Consider the following 25,870-nt stretch of genomic DNA (forward strand, 5'->3'; position numbering starts at 1 on the left):
AAGGCCTGTTTGCTCCAATCAAGTTGCCGACACCGCCAGCAGCGAGAAGCCTGCGTGGGACAGCTCGCGACCGACTCCTGGACGTCTTCAACCCCTCGTGTCCACGTGGCTGCAGAGAGAAGCTACATGACATCACCTGTTTGCGCCCGACATTGCCTGGTTCCACTCTGGTTCCACGGTAGTCACTGGCTAGTGACTTTGAACATTGTCCCCTCTGCTTTCAGGTCGTCACCTCTTCAGATCCACCCTTGGATCCACCGGAACTCTTCACATCGAGTCGCCTGCAGCATCTTCAGCTCCAAGCACCATCGACCTGCGTGACGAAACCCGACACTACTTCGACCCTATGCACCCGCTTCCTGTGGGTGAGGTAACTCAGCTCCGCCGGTGTTCCCACACTGGTACACACCTCTAGTGTCTGTGTCTAAAGTTTCATCCTTCTAGGTCACTCGGAAGGTTCCTTTTTAACTAACTTTGTAACTTTTACGCACCATTGAGATTGCATTGGTAAAGCGTGCACTTTCCGCACTGCACCCGAGTCCCGCGGGCCTTTCCCGACTTCTTCACTGCTAGTCCCGAACAGCTCCAGCGATTCCCCAGGCCCTAGGCCTCTTCACTTTCCCCATAGTGGTTCTTATACCACTATTTTAGTATATGGTTTAGGTGGCCCCAGGGCTCATCCATAATTGTGCAACTTTTGTGTATTTAAACTGTGTTTTGTTTTAACGCATTTGCTTCTGTGCTCATAAAGAGTATCAGGGTTATTTGTAGAAATAAATCTATATATATTTTCAATATATATCTGTGTGGTGTCCTTTCATTTGGTATTCAAGGGATTGTATATGGTAAAACAGCTTGCTTCACATGCCTTTACAGAGTTTAGCCTAAGACTGCTTAGTCCATGCTACCCCTAGGATAGCTTGTCTATAAGGTTGACTTTACAACCTGCACCATAAGGGGTTGCTTGGCATGGTACAAATGTGATCACTAGAACTAGTGAGCATCATATACCAGGCCAACTTCTCACAGTGAGGATTGAACAACAACATCAGATCACTCATTAGTGTGTAGGAATATCCAATTGCATGGTTCTTGCAACCAGGACGCGCCTAATCTAGCCTGTGTTTTGAAAGGTACACCATACACCTGCTATCATACCCACATTCACATTACTAGCAAACGGTATATATTTACTTTTAAAAAATGAAGATTGTTGTGGGATGTTAGCTGGAATTCCTTACGTCGTAACGGTCTCTGAACGTGTAGTTTTTTGTAAAAACGTAATGTTTCGTCCTCCATATGGGAAGCTGAATGTTTCCATCTGGCCATCGATTCCGATCTTGAAAGCAGAGTTCAACAAGATGAATCTCATAAGAGCTATTTTGTCTCAAAAAGAAGTCACCCTCACATCTGCTCATGAAACATTTGTCCTTCACGTGGCAAACACCCTCACAGAGGTGCATGCTTTATTAAATACGGATTTGTCCTTGCATTTCGGAGAATTAATTCACACTATCTTTAATGCTTCCTCCACCACGGGGCTGGCTCAATTTTTTTAAAGTTGTTAGTAGTGGCCTTGTGACTTCTTTTCAAACTATATTTGGTGTGTTCCCAGCATTTTTCATTCGATCTTTTCCAGCCTGTTTGGTGGATTTCCCTTAATGCTCGCTCTGGTTGCAGGAGTGCTTCTGTTGCTTTGTTTATTTCAAAATGGATGCACGTCCTATGTTAAAAGATGATCTGCCACGGCTGTTGCTGCTCCGCAACCGAATGCTTGATTATTATGGAGCGCTGCCTCTTGCTACATTGAGTGCAGCTTATGGATTATCATTTCGATTTTCCTTTTTCACATGCGTCCAGCCTGTCTTTCATTGCCTGAGCTGCGATTTCGACTGGCCTCTGGATTTGTGTCTCTGCAATACGGTGTCTCCCAACGCGGATTATGATCAACTGATGAGCCCCCTAGTTGCTCATGAATTGCTTTGTTCTGGCGACGGGATTATGGCCTTTGCAGCGATGCATGGAGTCCTGGGACGTTGGAATGTTTTTGCAGCGGCGCATGATTTCTTGGCACGCAGTTATATTGAAGAGAACCCGAGTTGTCCTCTGATGGTACTAGAGGCTCCGGTTATTGAGGAACATGTATGTTCCTTCCCATTACTGAATTGGATGGCTGAAATGTTTTTGGATGAGAACAATGGCTTCCTGTTGGAGGCTATTGCAGTGTACTGTGCATATACACTGTTGGAATGAGATGCGTTTCCTCTTCTCCCCCTTTCATGGCTGACGTCACATGTTGGACATTGGATTTTTAAAAAATTATTTTTGCCATCTTCATATTTTTTCCCAGGCCCATTGACTGCACTGTGCCCGTTAAAATGATTCTTGATTTAAAGTATTTTCAAAAGTTGGAGTTTGCTCCCTTTTTTCACTGTGGCAATTTGAACTTGATTCTGACCCTTGAACTTGAACTCTGCGTTCCAAATTTGCCCCCTTCTTATTCGTGCTCAGATCAAGGGAGGGTGTCATAGGGCTGAGGCTTGCATTCACACAGTGTTAGGTTGACATGAGCTTATTAGAAGTTTAAACGCTATTTTTCCTTTCTGCTGCCGTTTGCACACGGCACACACTTTATTAATTGTTTAGAGTTTAGCAGAGTGTTTTGCTTCACACGAGAATAACATGTTTTTCTACATTAGTAGCCTTGCTTGGTAAGCTTAGTCTGAACAGTGAGTGCCGAGGCCTTCAAAGTTATTTCAACATTGTCGTTGTTGTTCGGACTGATCAGCGCACGTTCTAGACATAACACATATGCTGCTGCGGCCACCTCTGATATTGGCGCGTTTAATAATGCACTGCGTAGGCATGATCACACACACTTGGAGAACATTTGTATGCTGAGAGCTTATGCAGAATTTGATGTGATCCACTTCTGCTAAATACCAGAGGTATGGGGCCACCTACTTAATCCCAAGAGACCTTCTGTAGTTATAAAATCACCTACTAGCAAGGAAGGGTGAAATATAGGTATATTTTAAACCTGTTTCCATTTAGCATTATAACATACTTTCTCCCTTTGTATTTTATGGAATACTAACTATGCTGACAATCTTTTTTTTTTTTTTTTTTGTTATTTGGTAAACCTTTATTGGTATAGACAGGATATACAAATCTGGGCCTACAACCAAACTGGCAGGCCACAACACGTGAAAGCAGTCAAGAAGTCCAGAATGGAGTTACAGAATCAATCATAGAGGAACGGAAGCAATACAATCTTAAAAAGGGGGGGGGGAGGAGAGAGGATCCAAACGGCCAGCAAACAGGAGCAATGAAGGTTATTTTTTATAATAGGGCAAAAAGGAGCATGACAGGCAGGGCGACAATATAAAAGAATCCGGATTCCCAAATCAAACTATTGGTAACAGAAGGGCTAAAGGGCAGCTATGCAGGAATGTCAGCACTGTACATATCAGAATAAAAAAAACAGGGCCGTGAACACAAGTCAATATATAAGTAAGAACGACTTTGTATCCCCACCACCCAGTAGCACATCGGAAACAGAACAAAGGGGGCCGGAATAGCGACAACACCCAGACTAACCCGTCATACTAACCTTGGGAGAGAAGGAAAAAGGGAGGGAGGGGGGGGGAAAGAGGAAAGAAGAGAGGGAAAGGTAAACACAGACTGAAAGAAAAGAAAGCCGCGCCTAAACAAGCGTCCCGTAGACAAGAACACATAAAAGAGCGATAATATCAACAACTAGGAGGGCATGGGAGTCGCAATGGAAAGCAGCAGAACTACAAAAAGAAGAACAGCGACATTACAGACCCCGCCCCAAACATACCACGGAAGGCAAGGACAGACGCGGCACTCCAATAAAGAGATACAAAAGGGCCATAGAACTGAGGAAAATAAAACATCAATGAAGACCCAACCCACCAATCCCACCCAGCACCCCTGCAGAAGGCTATGGCTACCCTCCAAACAGCGCGCCTGTCGCCCTAAACCAGAACCCGAAATGTAGTAAAGACAAGAGAAAAGAAGAATATAGAGACAAAAAAGGGACATAAAGACAACAGAAATAAACGGGAGGGAGGAGCGAAAGAGCAGAAACAAATACGGTCGGCCACCGCCCTCCACCCAACCATACGAACATATTATATTTGAACCAGAACGACACAATCTCGAGCGCCAAAAAAACGTACAGGGGGGTCTCCCACAGCACTAGAAATATGAGCAACTTCGCCACAGATCTGTACGTCAATAAACCACCGGGAGCCATGCATCTCACCCCATCCCTTTTCTAACCACAGTTACCACCCACCACAGGACAGTGTGAAATAAGCAACACGATGCGAGGCAAGCACACAATTGAAAGAGAGTACGAGCAAAACGTAGGCCAGGGAGGACAATCAATAAGCAAGTGGGCAAAAGTTCAAATAAGCAGTTCAAATGTCTCAGCAATAACAACAAGGGCAATAATAGACAGGAGTTCAGTCTTGCCGTCAGGAAAAGCGGGGGTTTCCCTGCAAAATAGAAACACGACCTCATCAAGGCAAAAACAGGCAGCGGTCCACCATTGTTCTCAGGCACCCGGGGAGGATCGGATCCCCGCACGACATCCAAGTCCCCAAACTCCAAACATCGAAGAGCAGGAGGTTCCAAATCCACCGGCCAGCAAATCCGTCGATGGATAGCGACAGTAACTCTCGTAGCGACCGGGGGAGGCGAGGCGGTGGCATCACTAAGACAAGAGGGGACCATGAAGGAGCGTTCACCCAAGATGGCGGTAGAACGAATCGAGTCTCCCGGAGCATCGGGGGCCAGGGCCGCGCGTAGGGATCGTAAGGCATCAAGAACGTCTCCTATCGTAGGCTCACGCACACACGGCCAGGCCCCCACGCCGTCCAGCAACTCAAGCCCGTCATCACGAGGAGACCCACAGCACAGGTCGTCGGTAGCCATTTTGTGGATTCAGCCTCCTCACCACTCTCCGCGATGCTTGAAACAGTTCACAAATGCGGGCCTTTACAGATTTCCGGGGGGTCCCAGCAATGGCAGCCTCGGTAAAAAAAGGAGATTCGCCCAAGGCGAGGGGCCGTCTGCAATATCGCTAGCGCTCCACTCGAACAGAGTCCGAGGACGAGGGTCCAGGGCCGATGGACGGAGCAGCGGCGGGGGGACCCCTTCACACGATCAGTCCACGGAGCACCGCGCTCCGCACCAGCCTCACGGCCGTCAAGGCGGGCCCGGATCAGGGTCACCGGGATGTTCCCACAACGGCTCTCACCAGTGGCGCAGTCTCTCGGCCGGGGCCGACGGTCACCACAGCGCCAGGCCGGATCCGATAGGCGAGGCCCCGGTCTCAACACCACGAAGGCCCAGGTCCCTTCGGGGGGCACAACTTCGGAACCACAGCACGCCGGAGTCTCCAGGCCAAACGGTGAGTTAGAGCGAAACGTTGCGTTGCTATTTCTTCGAAATTGTGTCGTCTCTGGGCAGGATATACAACAGGATATGCGAGTCAGGCCAGAGGGCTGACCGAGCCGATCTACAAGGCGACCATTACGCTCGCGAGCTTGGCTCCTCCCCCGCTGACAATCTTGTTTCTAATAATATGTCTGCTTGTATTAGCTAAGGTGCTGCGCATGAGAACATGGCGTTAGAAATAAATATTTCAAACTTGCTCGTGCCTCTTTTTACTCCCTGTTTTGGACTGGTATGAGAGTATAACAAAAGAGTGTTCTTGTTTTCCACACTGCCTGAGGTAACCTAAGTCGCATGTTCTGGGTTGTCTAATCATTGGTATTTTTGCTATAGGACGAAGAGCCAATGTGACACTGATGCTAGTCTGATAGGGGATTTTGGATACTAAGGTGAGTTTTGGCACACCCTAATTGACTGAGGTCCCAAGTCTCTGTGCACAGTTCTGTGTAGGAGCCGAATCCCTGCAACAGGAGGAGGCGTCTCGCTGTAACCTCAAAATCTTGAATGTTAGAACCGAGCATATAAACGACAGGGCATGGCTAATGTATTTGCAGAATACCATGCCCACCTGCATTCCCAAAACTTAATGCTACAGCTGAGGACTCTCGAGTGTTGCTAGTTGATATCAGACTGTCTTGACTCCCATAGAATGACAAGTAATTTCTAGAGCAGGAATTGTCAGAAAGCGAAGTGACTCAAGTGATTTGGGACTTAACATCTAGTAAAGCTGTGGGTCCTAATTGCCTCCCTATAGAACTCTACATATCAAGAGCTATAAAAATTACATCTAGCCTCCTGCTGTTGTTCTTGGAGAGCTCCGATGCCGGGATATTACCCACATGTCAGAGGTTAGCAAACCATAGTTGTTATTCATAAGGAAGGCAAACCACCAGAGAAGTGTGCCTCCTATAGTCCTACATCACTACTAAACGCCGAAGTGAAGATTCTGGTGAAACTATTAGCCACCTGATTAGTTACTGTGACACGCTCACTGATCCATCTCGATCAGGCCGGCTTCATGCGGGGTAGGAACACTTCACTTAACCTCCAGCAGCTGCATGGGGTCCTAGGCCAAGCAATGTGACTCTGTGAAAATGTACTAGTGTTGTCTCTCAATGCACAGATGACCTTTGACAAAGGGAAATGGCCTTTTATGAATGCGTTTTTGGAGAAATTGGGGTTCAGTCTCCACTTTATGTCAGGGATCCTGCTCCTATATTCCGACCCCCTTGCTCAGGTGGTGGTGAATGGGGTATGTCTGCAATGTTTTACCTCCATGGAGACATGAGGCAGGTCTGCCCACTTCATCCGTTTATCTTTGCCCTGGTCCAAAACCACTCACGTCCTGGTTTCAAAGTGGTCCCCTGGTCAGAGGGTTGCAAAATAAATCTCTCTTTATGCAGATGATATCCTGCTCTATATCGCTGGCCCATCCTCCAGTCTTAACAGTGATTCACATATTCACACTTTTACGTCTCTATCAAGTGGTCACAGAAGGTTTCTGCTATCTGCGGATATATACATAACCCACGACCCTACGCTTTTTACACACACACGCAGCCTTGAGCCACCACTTACACACTTGCAAAGGGACATTCAACACTGGAAGGCCTTTCCTTTCTCCCTACTGGGGAAAGTCGCTTTATTTAAAAAATGATGTCCCTCCCCCATTTCTTGTATGTACTCCATAACATGCTTTGCTCAGTCCCACTTTCCTATTTCCAGGCAATAGATAGCACAACCTGTGCACTCCTTTGGGATTGGGGCCCCCATTGACTAGCGCTCCAGAACTTGACAAGAAACTGATATGATGGGAAAATTGCACTCACAGATCTTCAAAAATTTAACTGGGCATCACAGCTCATAGTCTTTAATCACTGGGCTCAGGTCAGGTCACAGATTCTTTATTCGGCCGATATACGCAGAATATTTTACGGACTGAATTTGATGTCTCTTGGTCCTGTAATTGCACTGACGCACCTGCACTTTATATGCCCAATTTTTACCCCTAATTTTGTACTTTGTATCCCCTCTTTTTAACATGGAGTCTTAAACTGCACTTTTGCACAAACGGTCTTAGATTTTTTTATTCATGTTAACTGGATTTCCTTATGTGCTCATAGTTCATTTTAAGCTCTATATATTTATGTGTCTTTCGGTACATATCTTTTAACTCATGTGCTTTTATTGCCTTTATCAGCCAAACAAAGAATCTTTAACCTGACCTCTTGGCGACGATGATCAATCTAGGGCTCAGAGCATGTAATAGCTTGTCTCCTTCTGATATGGAGGGAAGGCATACATTTAAAAGGGTAAATTGGACTACTAGCATTGATTAAATAATATCAGACCTTTATGTCTGGTCATCCACGAGGTAGATGGTGATTATAGAGTGGCTAGAGAGTGACTATAATGCTCTCTACCTTATTATGAAATTAATATTAATCCCCAAACAAGGTGGTCTTGTGGCACCGCTGTATGGTGAAATTTTTATTGTGATTAGCTGGCACTCATTGAATTGGTCAAATGAGTCACCCACAAACACCTTCACAAATTTATAGTAATGTTGCAAATAAACTAGACTCATTGATTGGAGTCCCTAATGCAAGGAATGATGCTAACATGAATTGAAATAGATAGTCCATGACAAATTATATGCTTTGTTGAAGGATGTTCTTAATAGACATGATGAGATCTCAAATAGCCGAAAACACCAAAAGTCCTGATTATACGGTGCATAGTCTACTTTCTTTTATAGGATTGAGAGTGAGGGTTCAACTTCCTCTTCGCACCTATTGATTTAGAAATGTTTACATTTTACTCAATCCTTATAGCCCACAGTACATTTTTGTACTTATATAAACTTTGGTTTGTCAGTCACCTCTTTCCAAGTATACCTCCAACTATACAGGTGCCTGGTGCGTCTTATACGCAAGTTCGTTCTGTTGGTATGGTGGCCGACGAGTGTTGCGATCACAGGCGCAACATTTTGGGGGCTGTAAGCAGGACTCTGAGGCCCAGGAGACCGCGGGGTCAACACCAGCATCGTAGCTCCACCCCACATTACTGGGGCTTTATCTACTGCTCGCGCCTCCTGCTTCGCGGGAGACGCTTCGCCTAGGACCACAGGCGCAACATTTTGGGGGCTGTAAGCAGGTCTCTGAGGCCCAGGAGACCGCGGGGCCAACACCAGCATCGTAGCTCCGCCCCAACATCGTCACATCCTTATAGTCACTACCGGCGCCCCTCAACGCGGGACGCGCGTGGGCGGGCGCAGGGCTAAGCCCAGGCAAAGAGCGGGCCATCTGTGGCCGTCCGGGGCAGGAGGAGGCAGGGCTGGGCCACCCCCGTCATCTTCTACTACTATGGGTAAGCGGAAAAACATTACTAACACCGAGGATAGGGACAAAAAAGCTAAAGTAGCGAGACATTCTGAATCAATAATCTCATACCTGACCTCTGTGGTTGGGGCCCTGTCAAAAGAAATAGCAACCTCGCAACATGAGCTGGGTTTGTTATCTACCTCACCAAGTCCAGAGCCCAACACATTCCAACCTATTCCCGACTCTGGCATCCCTTTAGAGCCTGAAGTGATAGTGCTTAAACCGACTAATGTTTCCAGTCAAGCGCAAGTTTGTTCTCCAACACTATTGCCCTCCAGCCAGCCACACGGGTCAGGTCCTCAAACCAAACCAGCCACCAAAAAGAGGAAAAAGACAGAGGGTGACAACGTTATCAAGCAATTGGATATGGACATTCTTAGCGATCACCGAATTGAACCCTTGTTAGTAGGTATAGCTAAAGACATTGTAGACACTATGAACACGTACCTTGCCGGCCTGTTAAAAAAATGTGCCCTGATAGATGACCTAGCTAAAAAACTTGATTTTGCCCAGGTCCCTAAAAAAGTGGTTATGTCAGGTGCAGAAGTGCCTACATCGAAACCTGCTATACCCTTGTTACCTACATTGTTATGTAAGGGTAAGACCTTAAACACTAGCAGAGAAGGGGTCCATGGTAAATCCCAAAGCAGCTTGATCAGTACCCAGCTATCGTCAGGGGTTCTTGACATTCCCCAGGAGGCCAATACCCTAGCAGTGGGCTCAAGACCCAAGGAGTGCCAATTGCATTTAGATCTTCCCCCAGCAGCCTCGCCCGTTTTATTGCTGCTTTCATAGGGGTTTCATAGGGGTACCCCCGCTAGCACACGGCGAGATTGAATCCACAGCGGCACTAATACATAAGGCAAGTCAATGGTGCGCTGATATCAGTAGTGGGGGAACCGTAATTTCTACCAGGATTATCATGGCTAGAAGGGTGGGATGGATTGGTCATCACCCTAAATCTGTGAAGGGTGATTGCGTTGTAGTTAATTTTGATAATGCTCACCTGGCAGACAGGCTGTTTTGGGATGGCTCAGAGATACAAGACAGTGGGAACATGACATCGGTCCCTTTGTTTTTTTTTTACCCACCTCTATTTAGTTATGTTCCCATCACGGATCAATATAATAGGCCATCTCAGCAAGTCATATCTGGTAATGAATGGAGAGCAGTACCCAATAGGGCCTGCAGACATCATTCCTAGTAGGGCAGGTCCCGATTTAGGACTGTTTAACAGTTTCGCTCCACTTGCTGATTTGGAGGATATTGACTGACAACCAGCTCCACTGTTGTCCTCCGCATCTGGGCCTTTGGGGGAGGAGGACAAAACACTATGCAAAATTATTAGCTGGAATGTTGCAGGTATGAGAGCTAAAAGGGCAGACCCTCTATGGGTTAATTTCATCTCTACATATGACGTGATAGCCATTCAAGAATCCTGGGACATCTCAGCAAACTCTTGGTTGGATGGCTTTGCCAGCTTCTCCGTACCAGCAACACCTAGTATTGCGGGGAGAGCTAAGGGGGGTCTTCTTTTCCTTTTTTCCCTACATCTTGCTGGGTCACTTAAGCAATTAGACTCAGGCTCCCCATACCTTTTAATTGTGGAATGGATTGTTTCACCGGTTTGCACTCTTTTATTAATTAATTTTTATAATTCCTGGGAGAGGGCAGTGGATACTGATCACATTGCATCCCTGGAGAAATTTTTATGTAATTTCAGTCTAATTAAGCACACTACATTTGAGCTCATCTTGTTGGGTGATTTTAACATCCATCTATGTGACTCACCCTGTTATACAGGAGAGTACGAGGGTTCTTTTGGCACAATTACCCCTCATTTTGAACATACAAAATCAGGTGAAGTGCTTGAAGTGTTGTTAGCTAGATTTAATTTATACGAACCTTTTAATACAGGAGGGGGGGAAAGAGTACCCACTTATAAGGGCACGGCCCACGGGTCAGTCATTGATTACATTTTTACCTCACCTGGGTTAATCTCTAAGGTGAAGAATTTTAAGGTTATTGTCTCACCCTATAGCGACCACAATCCTTTGCTATTAGAGATGTTTTGGGGAGATTCCCAGTCTAAGTGTGTAGGCCGCTCCCAGGAGTGGGCGGCACTAGTGCCTACCGATCAGGGTAGACGGCTTAAGTGGGGTAAGGTGGTCCCAGATGATTTTATGGAAGTTTTATTGCCTAACATTGAGGGCCACATAGTGACCTGCCTGGATCAAGAGGCCCCCAACCAAGTACTCATACAGGCCTTCGAATCTATCTGTGCACAAATTTCGAGGGACCTGACGGCAAACCCTACACAGAGAACGCGTAGGCCCTTTAAGTGGTTTGACGCTAACTGCTCACGAATCCACAGAAGCCTAAAGCGAGCGTTAAAAGCCATCCCGAGGGACAAGGCCCTCATCGCCAACCTGAGGAGGGAACATAAATTAATTTTAAAGGGGAGAAAAAATGCCATTAAAAACGATGCATGGAATAAACTTCTCACTATAGACGTCTTGCGAGATAGCAAGAAATTCTGGGATATTATAAACCAGCCGTTTTTTGCGGGGGCAGAAAACGCAGTCACCGACTGCGTTATTCCTGATGAGAAGTGGGGTCTCCACTTCACAGATGTTTATGGTGACAAGAATAGTCCAGTTTCTTGTGGTACAATGGCAGTCCGGGTTTCCCCCCCCGGTAGAGTTTAATGAGGATGAGGTATTAAAGGCTATTGTAGAGACCTCGAAAAATAAGGCTCCGGGTCCTGACGGCGTACCCGCGGACCTATATAGACATTCCCCGATAATTTGGTCCCAGGTGTTAACTAAAGTCTTCCGGGCAGCTAATGACAACATATTCCCCGATACCTGGGTGACCTCCATTATAGTGCCAATTTTTAAAAAGGGGCAACGTGAGGACCCAGGGTGTTACAGACCCATTTCCCTCCTCGACTCTGCCATTAAGATCTTAGGCAGAGTCCTACTGTCCAAACTGAGGGTAAATTTGGAGGTCTGTGGGGGGCTCTCGAACATACAATATGGGTTCAGAGAGAAACGAGGCACCCTGGACCAATGTTCCAACTTGCACCTTTTAATCTCCAAATATACGGTAGCCGGGGAGGGGTCACTTTATTTGGCCTTCATGGACCTCTCCTCGGCTTTCGATTTGGTGAATAGGTCCAAGCTGTGGTCCATTCTTTTAGAGATAGGGATAGATGCTTCCCTGGTTACATTCATGGCTTCTTTGCACCAGGAGTTATTTGCCAAAGTACGGATCACAAAGGAAGGTAGGTGTACGGACAGATTTAGGTCAGAGAAAGGGGTGCGCCAAGGGTGCATTCTGGCCCCCCTCCTTTTTACCATTTATATAAATGGGTTGGGAAAACATCTAGAGGTTGGGGCGGCAGACGTTCCGCGTGTAGGAGGAGTGCAGGTTCCGGCCCTCCTATACGCGGATGATGCTGTCTTAATAGCGCGCACTGGTAATGGCCTTCAGGCCTTATTGCACCTTTTTGGTTCTTTCCTGGAGAACCTTGACTTAAGAGTCAATGCAAAAAAATCGCACTCCATGATAGTAGGCCAACAGAGAAGTAAGCCTAGATCCAAAATTTTCACCTGTAAGGGCGATGTGGTATCAAGGGTCCCAGTCTTTCCTTATCTGGGGGTCCTTATTGATGAGAGGGGGTCCTGGGTTCCCCAGATAAAGGCGAAGAGTTTATCCTTGGCCCGTTCCACATCTGCCTTGTTGGGCTTCTCAAAAAAGTTGGGGGCCAGGCCGATGGAGGCACTTTTGAAGGTTTATAACAGTAAGTGCATTCCCATTGCAACTTAAGGGTCCGTTTTGTGGGGCTACGCTACTCATGACAAAATTCAAAGGGTAGAGAATGGGCTTATTAGGCAATTTTTATCTGTTCCTAAATCCACCCCTACCTTTTCCATCCATGAGGAAGTGGGTCTGCCCTATATTACGGACAAGCTGAAATTGGCTCCCCTACTTTTCTGGGCTAAAACATGGCTGAATTCAGAACTAACTTTGAACCATGTAATTCTGTTGGATGTCATTTCTTTGGATCATGCTATGAAAATACCCTGGCTGAATTATCTAAAAAACACCTTCGCATTCCTAGGTAGACCTGAACTTTTTTTATCACCTTCCAATATTAGGAGAGAAGATGTCAAATGGATTAAGCACCATTCCTTGGAGAGGGTACGCTTAGACAGAGAGGAGAAGGAATTAATGAAACCATCAGTAAGATCATACCTAGTGTTAACCACTACTCCCTCCCTGGAACCGTATCTAAAAATTGTCACCAAACCTCTTCATAGATTTTTATTAACAAAACTCAGGTTTAATATGATCCATTATTCTTTAGGTTGTTACCAATCGTGGGCAAAACCAGAAGACGCCCCCCCTGTGAGTGTGATAAATTTTCCAATCAAGATACCATGCATTTTATGATGTTCTGTGGGTTTTATACTACCGCAAGGAAAAAATATTTGATACCTGTATTGAGGGAGGCTGGCTTTATACAAGTCAGGCCTGCATTAATTTACCTCCAGATGTTGGGCAATACTTACATTACATTTAGTGTTGCTAGTTTCTTAGCGGAAGCATTTAGAATCAGAAACAAACGAATACCACTGAACGTTCTATTTTAATCATGGTATTGTTTTAATTGATTTTTAACTATGTATATATGATGCATAATAGGCTAACTAGGTCTCAGCACTGATTTAATTCTGTTTGTACTGTTATTCGCCTTTTATGATTTTTTAAAAATTGAATAAAGTGTACTTTGACTGACTGACTGACTATACAGGTGTATAAAAAACAAAAAATGTTGTGTAGGTGAGATAGCCCCTCATGTGCGCTACACCAGAGGAGCTGCTGGTTATGTTCTCACCAGTTGTGCCCACATTTCTCATCAATGGTAGCTATCACCTGTGAAAAGGAAAAAAAGAGTGTCCAGTACAAATAGTAGAGGTGAAAATAATGATGTGTATATCACAAAGAAAAAGAGAGATCCCGTGATATCATGAGAAAAAGAATATCTTTAATTAAAATTGAGTTAAGACTCACATATACCATGTGCCAGTTTTATTCAAAATCGTGAGCTTACTCAAGGTTTAAAAACAACTGCATGTTGCAGACCAATTCAGAATGGGCCAACATGTTTCATTGCCTGTTTCTTTGTTGTGATAATTTTGTCAGGGCTCAAGGTCACAGATCACCTTACAGGACTTAAAATTTTGGACACGGAGTGACTGACAAACACAAAAAGATATCATTTAAAAATTACCAACCAGTTAGAACCTCCTCGATAATATTCACTGGCTTCTTAGGTCAAACAATTGACCTAAATAACAATGGCAACAATTGGTATTTACCAGGTAATTGCCAAGGCCCCTCCTACCAGCTTTCCACCTTGTCACAGGGGGCTTCTTTCTATTGTAAGCCCCTTTACAACACCATGCGTTGTCAAAAATCTACCTGCAAAGACATTCAACTATTTGTAATTATGCCTTTATGCCCCCCAATGAATATGCTGGAGCGTGGGAGGTTTACAAGGATTTATTCAATATGCAGGTATAAAACAGGAGAGCGCCTGGAAAGCCGTCCGTGCCGCTCCGATACTTGCGCTCATCTCCTATACAAAATGGCGGCCGCTCTCTAAGTCATTAGGTGGTCACGTAATGACTAGAGCGTGACACTACATATTTCCCTTCTTTATACATAACAACAATTTCAATATGTCTGTAAGTCCCTCAGGTGAAGTTACTTCACTTCACTCAATTCATAGTCTCTGAATTTTGCTAGCCTCACCACTGTTCTCCCTGCACGGGTGCGTCTTACCGGAGTGGAGGTGGGACTCTTCACACTTTCCTCTGCTCTGCTTATCATTCTCTTCCCTGCTTCCTGAGGGCTCTCTCTCCCAGGCGTCTTACTAACATTCTCCAGGTGATCTTCTGCAATGGGGTTGTCTCCATCATCATGCTCGACTCCACCTCCTTCTGCTCCTACGTTCCTCTCTCCTTCACATGGCGACGCTCTATCTGTAGGTGATCATTGATTCTCTTGTGTCCTCAATCCTTCCTCTCTTGTCCACTGCAGTACTTTATTGCATTTGGACATGCGATCTTGTGACCATACGTTACCGTCACTTAGTAATGCAGCTCGATCATATACTTCTTTTACTTGCATGGGCACGCTGTATTTACTGTCTCCTTTCCTTCTCAACTGGGCCAATTTGACTCTGACACACTCCCCTCTTTCCAACAGTGTCTCCTTCACATTCCGTTTCTTGTTGTAATGCTCAGTATATACTCTCTGTGTTCTCTCCAAGTTGTGTTGCACTACCGCCGGTGACCATTTGTTCGTCACCGTCTTCTCCCTCCAAGCCAGATTGTCCTTGGTAAAGGGGTGGCGGCCTCTTAATATTTGGAACGGGCTGTACCCAGTGCCCGTGGATGTGATTCTGTATGCCCACAGCGTACTTTTCACTTCCTTTTCCCAGACCTTCCCCACTCCTATGGCTGACTATATGGAGCCCATTATGACACGGTTAAACCTTTCAGCTAGCCCTTTGCCCGCTGGGTGGTACACCGATGTGTGTTTGGCCTTGATACCATTTTGTTCCATATATTTGTACTACTTCTCCGATGTGAACTGAGGTCCATTGTCACTCAGCATAGAGCGGGGGATGCCTTCTCTGAGGAAGGTGGCTGTAAGAAACCTGAGAATTGTCTCTGTGTCCATCTCTTCTTGAATGTCCACTTTGGGCCACTTAGAATACCGATCAGTGAGAAGACACAAATACTTCGGGGTTCCCTGTGCATCCAGTACCGGTCCTAGAATGTCTATGGATAGTTCCTCCCACGGGTTGGCAGGGTTATCAAACTTCCCCAAGGAGGGCCGTAATAGGGTTTGGGATTTTTCCGCCCTTTGGCACTGATCACATTCCCTCACATGTCTCTCAATCTGAATGTCCATTGCCGGCCACCAGTACATCTGTTTGGTTTTCATCTTGGTTTTCACTATGCCTAGGTGCCCTTCATGCAATACACTTAGCAACCGTGGTATCATCGACACTGGAGGTACTACTTTGTCTCCTCTGAATAGGAGGATCCCTTGATCCCTATGGATAACTCTTCACGCACTTTGAAGAACTTCCTGAGTTCTCCCTTCAAGTGTTTGTTCTCTGGCCATCCTCACAATGTGAAGTTCTTGACTTCTTTAATTTCCGGTTCATTTTCATAGGCTTGTTTCCATTCTTCGCTACTGATCACTTCCTCATGATCTTCCATAAATGCTACCTTGACTTCGTCTTCATCTGCACCAGTCAGAGCTTCCTCCATAGCTGAAGCTCGGCTGAGGTAATCTGCTATCTTATTCTTGGTTCCCGGGATGTATTCAACATCATACCTATAATCCAATAGCTTCAGAGTCATTTTAGCAATGCGGGGTGTAGCGCTTGCATGACCACAGGACGTGAGCACTTTGACTAAGGGTTTGTGATCCGTCTTAAGTTGAAATCTCGTGCCCCATATAAACTGGCGGAATTTCTGCATGGCCCAGACCACTGCCAGAATCTCTTTTTCTATCACCCTGAAATTTTGTTCTGTGGTTGATAGTGACCTGGACGCGAAGCTGATAGTCACCACTTCTCCATTATCTCTCTCCTGCATGAGGACCTCCCCCAAACCTTTCTTGCTTGCATCAGTGGTCAATATGGATTTTCCTTGTGGATCATAACCTTGTAAAGGGACTGCCTTGCTGATGTCCTCCTTGATTCTCTGAAATTCTCCTTGCGCCTCTTCTGTCCACCCAAAGGCTGTTTTGTCACGTGTGACTAGTCACAGGTGGTGCGTCTTGGTGGCGAAATGCTGCACGAACTTACTATAATATTCATCCATCCCCAAGAATGATCTCACTCCTTCCTTGTTCTTTGGTGCGGGAGCCTCACATATCGCCCTGACATTGGCGTGTTTGGGCGTGATGCCTTGCTCACTGATCTGACGGCCCAAGTAAGTAACTGACGCCATTCCGAATCTGCACTTTTCCCACACTGCTGTTAGGCTATTCTTTTCCAGGATTTGTAATACCGTTGCCAGCTTTTTGTCATGGTCGGCTTGATCCCTGCCCATCACCAGGATGTCGTCTTGAAAGTATTGTACTCCTTCTAGGTCTTTAAACAATCTGTGCATCAGTTTTTGGAATACTGCCACTGCTGACGCTAAGCCAAACAGCATCCGATGACACTGATAACACCCGAAAGGTGCAATGAAGGATGTACGTTTTCTGCTCACAGGATGCAGGGCTATCTGATAGTAGGCCGAGGTGAGGTCTATGGTTGAAAAACCATTTTATTCCCTTCGTTTTTGCTAGCATTTCATCTATCCTCGGTAATGGCAATTTCTCCACAATATGCATTTGTTCAGTTCTCGTAGGTCCACACACAAACAAACTTTGCCATTGGGTTTCGCCCCTACCACCAACGGAGCCAGCCATTCAGAGCTGTTTATTGTTTCAATGATCCCATTGTCCTCCAATCTCCGCAACTCTTGTTGTACTGCGTCTCTGATTGCTATTGGTATATTTCCCACCTTGTGAGACACTGGCGTTGCGTTCTCCTTGAGTTCAATTCTGTGCGTGAATTTCGTTAGTTTTCCCACTCTTCCTCCAAACACCGTGGGAAATTCACTCTTCATCTTTTTTACATTTGGATGTTGCTCTACACCGGTCATTAGTGTCCCCTCCAGGGTTCAGCTGCATGCCTAGGTCACCTTGATCCATCCATCCCAGGACGGAGGGGCCCTTCTCAGCCACGTACAATTTGCACTCTGCACTGCGATCCTTAAATTCGAACTTCAGGACTCGTTACCCGACCATCGGGATGGGTTCTCCTGTGAATGTGACCGGACATATGTCTGGGGGTTCCAGATGCGATCCCAGTCTGGGTTTAAAGTGTTCACTCCACACTGTCTGTTGTATGATGGTGTACTAGGAACCAGAATCCGCCACCATCTTGATCTGTACCCCTCCTATCACCATGTCGCATTGGGGTTTCTTGGAGCGTCTGCAATCTATGCCCAGTACTTGTTCTTCGATACACAACACGTTGGCTTCTTCTTCTTCTTCGCCTCTCTCATGTTCTGCTCCCTCATCTTGCGCTATGTATTTGACTGTCGGTTTTTTCAACTTGCGGCGACAGACTTTCTCAAAGTGTCATACGATTCCACAATACTTGCATTTTGCCCGGAAGGCAGGACGCTGTTTGTCATATGCTGCATGGGCTGGGCTTCCACACCAGTAGCACGTGTTGTTGCCATCTCTATTTGGTTTCTTTGCCTGTGTTTGTCGTGGGGACCATTTGGTTTGTGCCTTCCCTTCTGCAGCCATCGTTTTGCCTATTTCTGGTGGTTCAGCTTCAGCGACTCTATTGACCATGGGCCTCGTGGTGCTTTTTCTCTTCGCAGCTTCCGCACACCTTTTGGACAGTTCCGCCTTTTTTACCATGGCGATTACTTCCTTCAGGGTGGCATCCCCATTCACCCACAGTTTGTCTTGAATCGCTGTGTTGGTCGTGTGCATTGCTATTTGGTCTTTGATGAACTCATCGTGCAACGCTCCAAATTTGCATGTATTCGCCAATTTCTTTAACGCAACAACATAGTCATCATTGGACTCACCCATTGCTTGTTTCCTCTGTTGAAAATTATATCTGTCTATAGACGTGCATACTGTGGGTCGAAATACATCGTCATCAGCGGCTTGTTGTTGCACGGGGACCAGTTTCTGGAAGACCCTGATTACTTCCGGGCCTAAGTTGTGAAGTAAGACTATATTCCTCCTCTGGCTGGGGTATGCTTCTCCATTTAAATCTTCTAAGGCTTCTAAATAGTTCATAAAATATTCTCTCCAATCTTCCCATTTCATCAGGGGTTCACCCGGTTTTCGGCAGGATTGGATTTGTGAGTGAAGACGCCTGCGCACACTTTTCAGCACGTCCTACTGGTGCTGCTTCTTCTCCTCTTGGACTACCCGGTGCACTTGCGCTTCTGCGTCTTGTTGGGGCTCCAAGGCACCCTCTTCACAGCGCTGCCATCGTTACTCCAGGGCCCTGGCTGTCCTGTGGTGCTTTTAGCTGGGTCACATTGTACCCGGCGCAACGTCGTCTCTTGCTGCTCCTCTTCTTTCCCAAACGTGTATCCCCTTCTCTGTGGGTTTATCTCCATCTTGGCGCGCTTCCCCGTCCTCTGGAGGACCAATGTTTCCTCCCCCTTCAGCTTCCTGCTTCTGCTCTCGCTGTGGGGATGAGTGTCCTCCTTCACTGTTAATTTCATGTGCCTCTGTTCCCCTCTTTGTTGCTGCCGCCCCTGTGTGCGCTTGCCTGTGTGCTGTCCTCCTCTGACACGCTCTCGTGCTGTGTGTGCAGTGCTTCCAGCCACTGTGCCTTGTGGTCTCCCTGCTTGCTCTCCGGTGGGTTCTTGTGTAGTCCTGTAGCCAGGTCACAGCCTCGTCGCCACTGTAATGATGCCTTTATGCCCCCCAATGAATATGCTGGAGCGTGGGAGGTTTACAAGGATTTATTCAATATGCAGGTATAAAACAGGAGAGCGCCGGGAAAGCCGTCCGTGCCGCTCCGATACTTGCGCTCATCTCCTATACAAAATGGCGGCCGCTCTCAACGTCATTACGTGGTCACGTAACGACTAGAGCGCGACACTACACTATTGTTCGTTCCTTCATTATATATGCCAAATGTTCATCAACCCCTTCGCTGCTAGGCCTTTTCCCCTCCTGTGCTAAGCCTTTTTTAGGCGATTTGGGGTAGTGCGCGCTTAGGCCCCTGTAACTTTTTGACCACATAAGGTATCCACGCCAAATTTGCGTCCTTTTCTTCCATCATCATGTGGATTCTAAAGGTGCCCAGGGTTTGTGGATTCCCTTGCGGGGGTCCCAGAAATTAAGCAAAATACAGTAAAAGTTTAGTTTTTTTCAGAAAATTGGGAAAAACGGGCTGCAAATGAAAGTCTCTGGGTTTTTCCCTGCAAATATTATCAAAAAAGGGTTTGTGGGGCTGAAATCTCCATTTTCTCAGCTTTTAGGGAATGACAGTCTTTTGTCAGAGAACCAACAATTTTTACACAGTTTTGGCATTTTTCTGGGACATAGCCTATTTTTGCTATTTTTAGAGCTTTTAACCTCCTTCCAGTTAATGGCAGAAATTAGTTTAAAAGCAATGATGGATCCTAGAAAGCTATACATTTTCGAAAAGTAGACAAAATTCTGAATTCAGAAAGGGGTCATTTGTCTAAATCCATGAAGGTTTCTTTATAGAAACTAACAGTTAGATATTGGAATAATTGAAAATTAGTTAAAAAAAACAGACTTTTGTCTCAAAGTTTTCACCTGTAACTTCTTGTAATTTTGACAGCTGTTTAAAAGCAATATACCATTACATCTGTTTGACCTTCCTGGTTGTGAGGATATATAGGACTTGTAGCTTCACCAAGAACCCGACGAACCCAGAGTCAAAAACTGAGCAGCAACTTGCAATGGTATTTTATTATTTACTGGGTATAGAGCATTTATTCTTGGAAAATGTATACATGGAAAAATCGGTATGAAAGACACCTATGTATTTCTGAATTGGGTACAAATTATAGAGTTTAGAAACAGTATATATTTGCACATTTTCAAAATTGGAAATACTCATACTAGCATGAGAATTATTGGTCATTTTTCAAACAGATTTTTTTTTACACAATGTCTTTCATTGGGAAGGGAGAAATGCATGAAAACTCAATAGGTAATAACAGTTGATTTAAAAATCTGAATTACCCTAAGTCTCCCGATAAAAACGGTACATCACTTGTGTGGGTCGGCCTTGTGCCTGCGACAGGAAACAGCGCAAAATGCAACGTGGTCACACCTCAATTTTGCAGGTAAAAATTGACCCTTTTATAGCAAAGTGCCTAGGTGTAGTTTTGCACCCTAGCTCTCCCGGCACCTAGGGAAACCTAGCTAACCTATACATTTTTGAAAACTAGACGCCCAGGGAAATTCAAGATGGGGTGACTCGACTGCCTCCCACCAGGATCTGTTACCCAGAATCCCTTGCAAACTAAAAATTGGGGTAAAAATGCATTTTCCTCACATTTCTGTCGTGGAAAGTTCTGGAATCTGCGTGGATCAACAGATTTCCACCCACCCCGCGTTCCCCAAAGTCTTATGAGAAAAATGGTACCTCACTTGCCTGGGTCTGCCTAGTGCCTGCATCAGGAAACGGCGCAAAACGCAACGTGGTCGCACCTCAATTTCGCAGTCAATACTGGCCCTTTTTTGGCAAAGTGCCTACCTGAAGTTTTTGAACCCTAGCTCTGCCAGCACCTAGGGAAACCTAGCAAACCTATACATTTTTGAAAACTAGACACCCAGGGGAATTCAAGATGGGGTGACTCGACTGCTTCCCAACAGATTCCGATACCCAGAATCTCTTGCAAACCTAAAAAATTGGGGGAAAACACGCATTTTCCTCACATTTCTGTGGTGGAAAGTTCTGGAAACTGCGTGGATCAACAAATTTCCACCCACCCCGTGTTCCCCCAGGTCTCCCCAAAAAAATGGTACCTCACTTGCCTGGGTCTGCCTAGTTCCTGCGACAGGAAACAGCGCAAAATGCAACGTGTTGGCACCACAATTTCGCAGTGAAAACGGGCCCTTTTTTGGCAAAGTGCCTACCTTTTGTTTTTGAACCCTAGCTCTGCCGGCACCTAGGGAAACCTAGCAAACCTATACATTTTGAAAACTTGACACCCAGGGGAATGCAGGATGGGGTGACTCAACTGCCTCCCACCAGGTTCTGTTACCCAGAATCCCTTGCAAACCTAAATAATTGACAAAAAAACGCATTTTCCTCACATTTCTGTGGTGGAAAGTTCTGGAATCTGCATGGATCAACAAATTTCCACCCACCCCGTGTTCCCTTAGGTCTCCCATAAAAAATGGTACCTCACTTGCCTGGGTATGCCTACTGCCTGCGACATGAAACAGCGCAAAACGCAACGTGTTTGCACCGCAATTTCGCAGTGAAAACTGACCCTTTTTTGGCAAAGTGCCTACCTGTAGTTTTTTTTACTCTAGCTCTGCCGGCACCTAGAAAACCCTAGCAAACCTATACATTTTTGAAAACTAGACACCCAGGGGAAGTCAGGATGGGGTGACTCTTCTGCCTCCCTCCAGTTTCTCTTACCCAGAATCCCTTGCAAACCTACAAAATTGACAAAGAAAATGCATTTTCCTCACATTTCCGTGTTGGAAAGTTCTGGAATCTGCGTGGATCAACAAATTTCCACCCACCCCGCATTTCCCCAGGTCTCCTTAAAAAAATGGTACCTCACTTGCCTGGGTCTGCCTAGTGCCTGTGACAGGAAAAAGCGCAAAACGCAACGTGTTCGCACCGCAATTTCGCAGTGTATACGGGCCCTTTTTTGGCAAAATGCCTACCTTTTGTTTTTGAACCCTAGATTGGCCGGCACCTAGGAAAACCTAGTAAACCTATACATTTTTTAAAACTAGACACCCAGGGAAATTCAGGATGGGGCGACTCAACTGCCTCCCACCAGGTTCTGTTACCCAGAATCCCTTGCAAAGCTAAAAAATTGACAAAAAAGCATTTTCCTCACATTTCCGTGTTGGAAAGTTCTGGAATCTGCGTGGATCAACAAATTTCCACCCACCCCGCGTTCCCCCAGGTCTCCTGAAAAAAATGGTACCTCTCTTGCCTGGGTCTGCCTAGTGCCTGTGACAGGAAACAGCGCAAAACGCAACGTGTTCGCACCGCAATTTCGCAGTGAATACGGGCCCTTTTTTGGCAAAATGCCTACCTTTCGTTTTTGAACCCTAGCTCGGCCGGCACCTAGGGAAACCTAGCAAACCTATACATTTTTGAAAACTAGACACCCAGGGAAATTTAGGATGGGGTGACTCAACTGCCTCCCACCAGGTTCTGTTACCCAGAATCCCTTGCAAAGCTAAAAAAAAAAAAATTAAAATGCATTTTCCTCACATTTCTGTGGTGGAAAGTTCTGGAATATGCGTGGATCAACGAATTTCTACCCACCCCGTGTTCCCCCAGGTCTTCCGACAAAAATGGTACCTCACTTGCCTGGTTCTGCCTCGTGCCTGCAACAGGAAACAGCGCAAAACGCAATGTGTTCGCACCGCAATTTCGGAGTGAAAACTGGCCCTTTTTTGGCAAAGTGCCTACCTTTGGTTTTTTAACCCTAACTCTGCCGGCACCTAAGGAAAATGAGCAAACTTATACATTTTTTAAAACTAGACACCCTGGGGAATTCAGGAAGGGGTGACTCAACTGCCTCCCACATGGTTCTGTTACCCAGAATCCCTTGCAAAGCTAAACAATTTCAAAAAAATGCATTTTTCTCACATTTCTGTGGTGGAAAGTTCTGGAATCTGCGTGGATCAACAAATTTCCACGCAACCCGGGTTTCCCCATGTCTCCCGAAAAAATTGGTACCTCACTTGCCATTGGTCTGCCTAGTGCCTGCGACAGGAAACAGCGCAAAACGCAACGTGTTCGCACCGCAATTTCGTAGTGAAACTGGCCCTTTTTTGGCAAAGTGCCTACCTTTTGATTTTGAACCCTAACTCTGCCGGCACCTAGGAAAATGAGCAAACTTATACATTTTTGAATACTAGACACCCAGGGGAATTCAGGAAGGGGTGACTCAACTGCCTCCCACATGGTTCTGTTACCCAGAATCCCTTGCAAAGTTAAACAATTGACAAAAAATGCATTTTTCTCACATTTCTGTGGTGGAAAGTTCTGGAATCTGCGTGGATCAACAAATTTCCACCCACCCAGGTCTCCCGAAAAAATTGGTACCTCACTTGCCATTGGTCTGCTTAGTGCCTGCGACAGGAAACAGCGCAAAACGCAACATGTTCGCACCGCAATTTTGCAGTGAAAACAAGCCCTTTTTTGGCAAAGTGCCTACCTTTTGTTTTTGAACTCTAGCTCTGCCGGCACCTAGGGAAACCTAGCAAACCTATACATTGTTGAAAACTAGACACCCAGGGAAATTCACGAAGGGGTGACTCAACTGCCTCCCACCAGGTTCTGTTAGCCAGAATCCCTTGCAAAGCTAAAAAATGGACAAAATAAATGCATTTCCCTCACATTTCTGTGGTGGAAAGTTCTGGAATCTGCGTGGATCAACAAATTTCCACCCACCCCATGTTTCCCCAGCTCTTCCGACGAAAATGGTACCTCTCTTGCCTGGTTCTGCCTCGTGCCTGCGACAGGAAACAGCGCAAAACGCAACATGTTGGCACCGCAATTTGGCAGTGAATACGGGCCCTTTTTTGGCACAGTGCCTACCTTTTGTTTTTGAACCCTAGCTCTGCCGGCACCTAGGAACAATTAGCAAACTTATACATTTTTGAAAACTAGACATCCAGGGGAATTCAGAAAGAGGTGACTCAACTGCCTCCCACCAGGTTTTGTTACCCATAATCCCTTGCAAAGCTAAAAAATTGTCCAAACAAATGCATTTTCCTCAAATTTCTGTGGTGGAAAATTCTGGAATCTGCGTGGATCAACAAATTTCCACCCAACCCGTGTTTCCCCAGGTCTCCCGAAAAAAATGGTACCTCACTTGCTTGGGTCTGCCTAGTGCCTGCGACAGGAAACAGCATAAAACACAACGTGTTTGCACCACAATTTCGCCGTGAAAACGGGCCCTTTTTTGGCAAAGTGCCTACCTTTTGTTTTTGAACCCTAGCTCTGCCGGCACCTAGGGCTACCTAGCAAACCTATACATTTCTGAAAACTAGACACCCAGGGGAATTCAGGAAGGGGTGACTCAACTGCCTCCCACCAGGTTCCATTACCCAGAATCCCTTGCACAGCTAAAAAATTGACAAAAAATGCATTGTCCTCACATTTCTGTTGTGGAAAGTTCTGGAATCTGTGTTGATCAACAACTTTCCACCCACCCCATGTTCCCCCAGGTCTCCAGAAAAAAATGGTACCTCACTTGCCTGGGTCTGCCAGGTGCCTGCGACAGGAAACAGCGCAAAACGCAACAAGTTTGCACCACAATTTCGCAGTGAAAACGGGTCCTTTTTGGCAAAGTGCCTACCTTTCGTTTTTGAACCATAGCTCTGCCGGCACCTAGGGAAACCTAGCAAACCTATACATTTTTGAAAATTAGACACCCAGGGGAATTTAGGATGGGGTGACTCAACTGCCTCCCACCAGGTTCTATTACCCAGAATCCCTTGCAAAGCTAAAAAATTTACAAAAAAATGCATTGTCCTCACATTTCTGTTGTGGAAAGTTCTGGGATCTGTGTTGATCAACAAATTTCCACCCACCCCGTGTTCCCCCAGGTTTCCAGAAAAAAATGGTACCTCACTTGCCTGGGTCTGCCTAGTGCCTGCGACAGGAAACATCGCAAAACGCAACTTGTTTGCACCGCAATTTCGCAGTGAAAATGGGCCCTTTTTTGGCAAAGTGCCTACCTTTCGTTTTTTAACCCTAGCTCTGCCGGCACCTAGGGAAACCTAGCAAACCTATACATTTTTGAAAATTAGACACCCAGGGGAAATCAGGATGGGGTGACTCAACTGCCTCCCACCAGGTTCTATTACCCAGAATCCCTTGCAAACCTAAAAAATTCACAAAAAAATTGCATTTTCCTCACATTTCTCTGGTGGAAAGTTCTGGAATCTGCGTGGATCAACAAATTTCCACCTACCCCGTGTTCTCCCAGGTCTCCCAAAAAGAATGGTACCTCACTTGCCTGGGTCTGCCTAGTGCCTGCGACAGGAAACAGCGCAAAACGCAACGTGTTCGCACCGCAATTTCGCAGTGAAAATGGGCCCTTTTGTGGCAAAGTGCCTTTCTTTCGTTTTTTAACCCTAGCTCTGCCGGCACCTAGGGAAACCTAGCAAACCTATACATTTTTGAA

This window comes from Lissotriton helveticus, chromosome 3_1 (genome assembly GCF_964261635.1).
Source record: "Lissotriton helveticus chromosome 3_1, aLisHel1.1, whole genome shotgun sequence".
Classification (NCBI taxonomy): domain Eukaryota; kingdom Metazoa; phylum Chordata; class Amphibia; order Caudata; family Salamandridae; genus Lissotriton; species Lissotriton helveticus.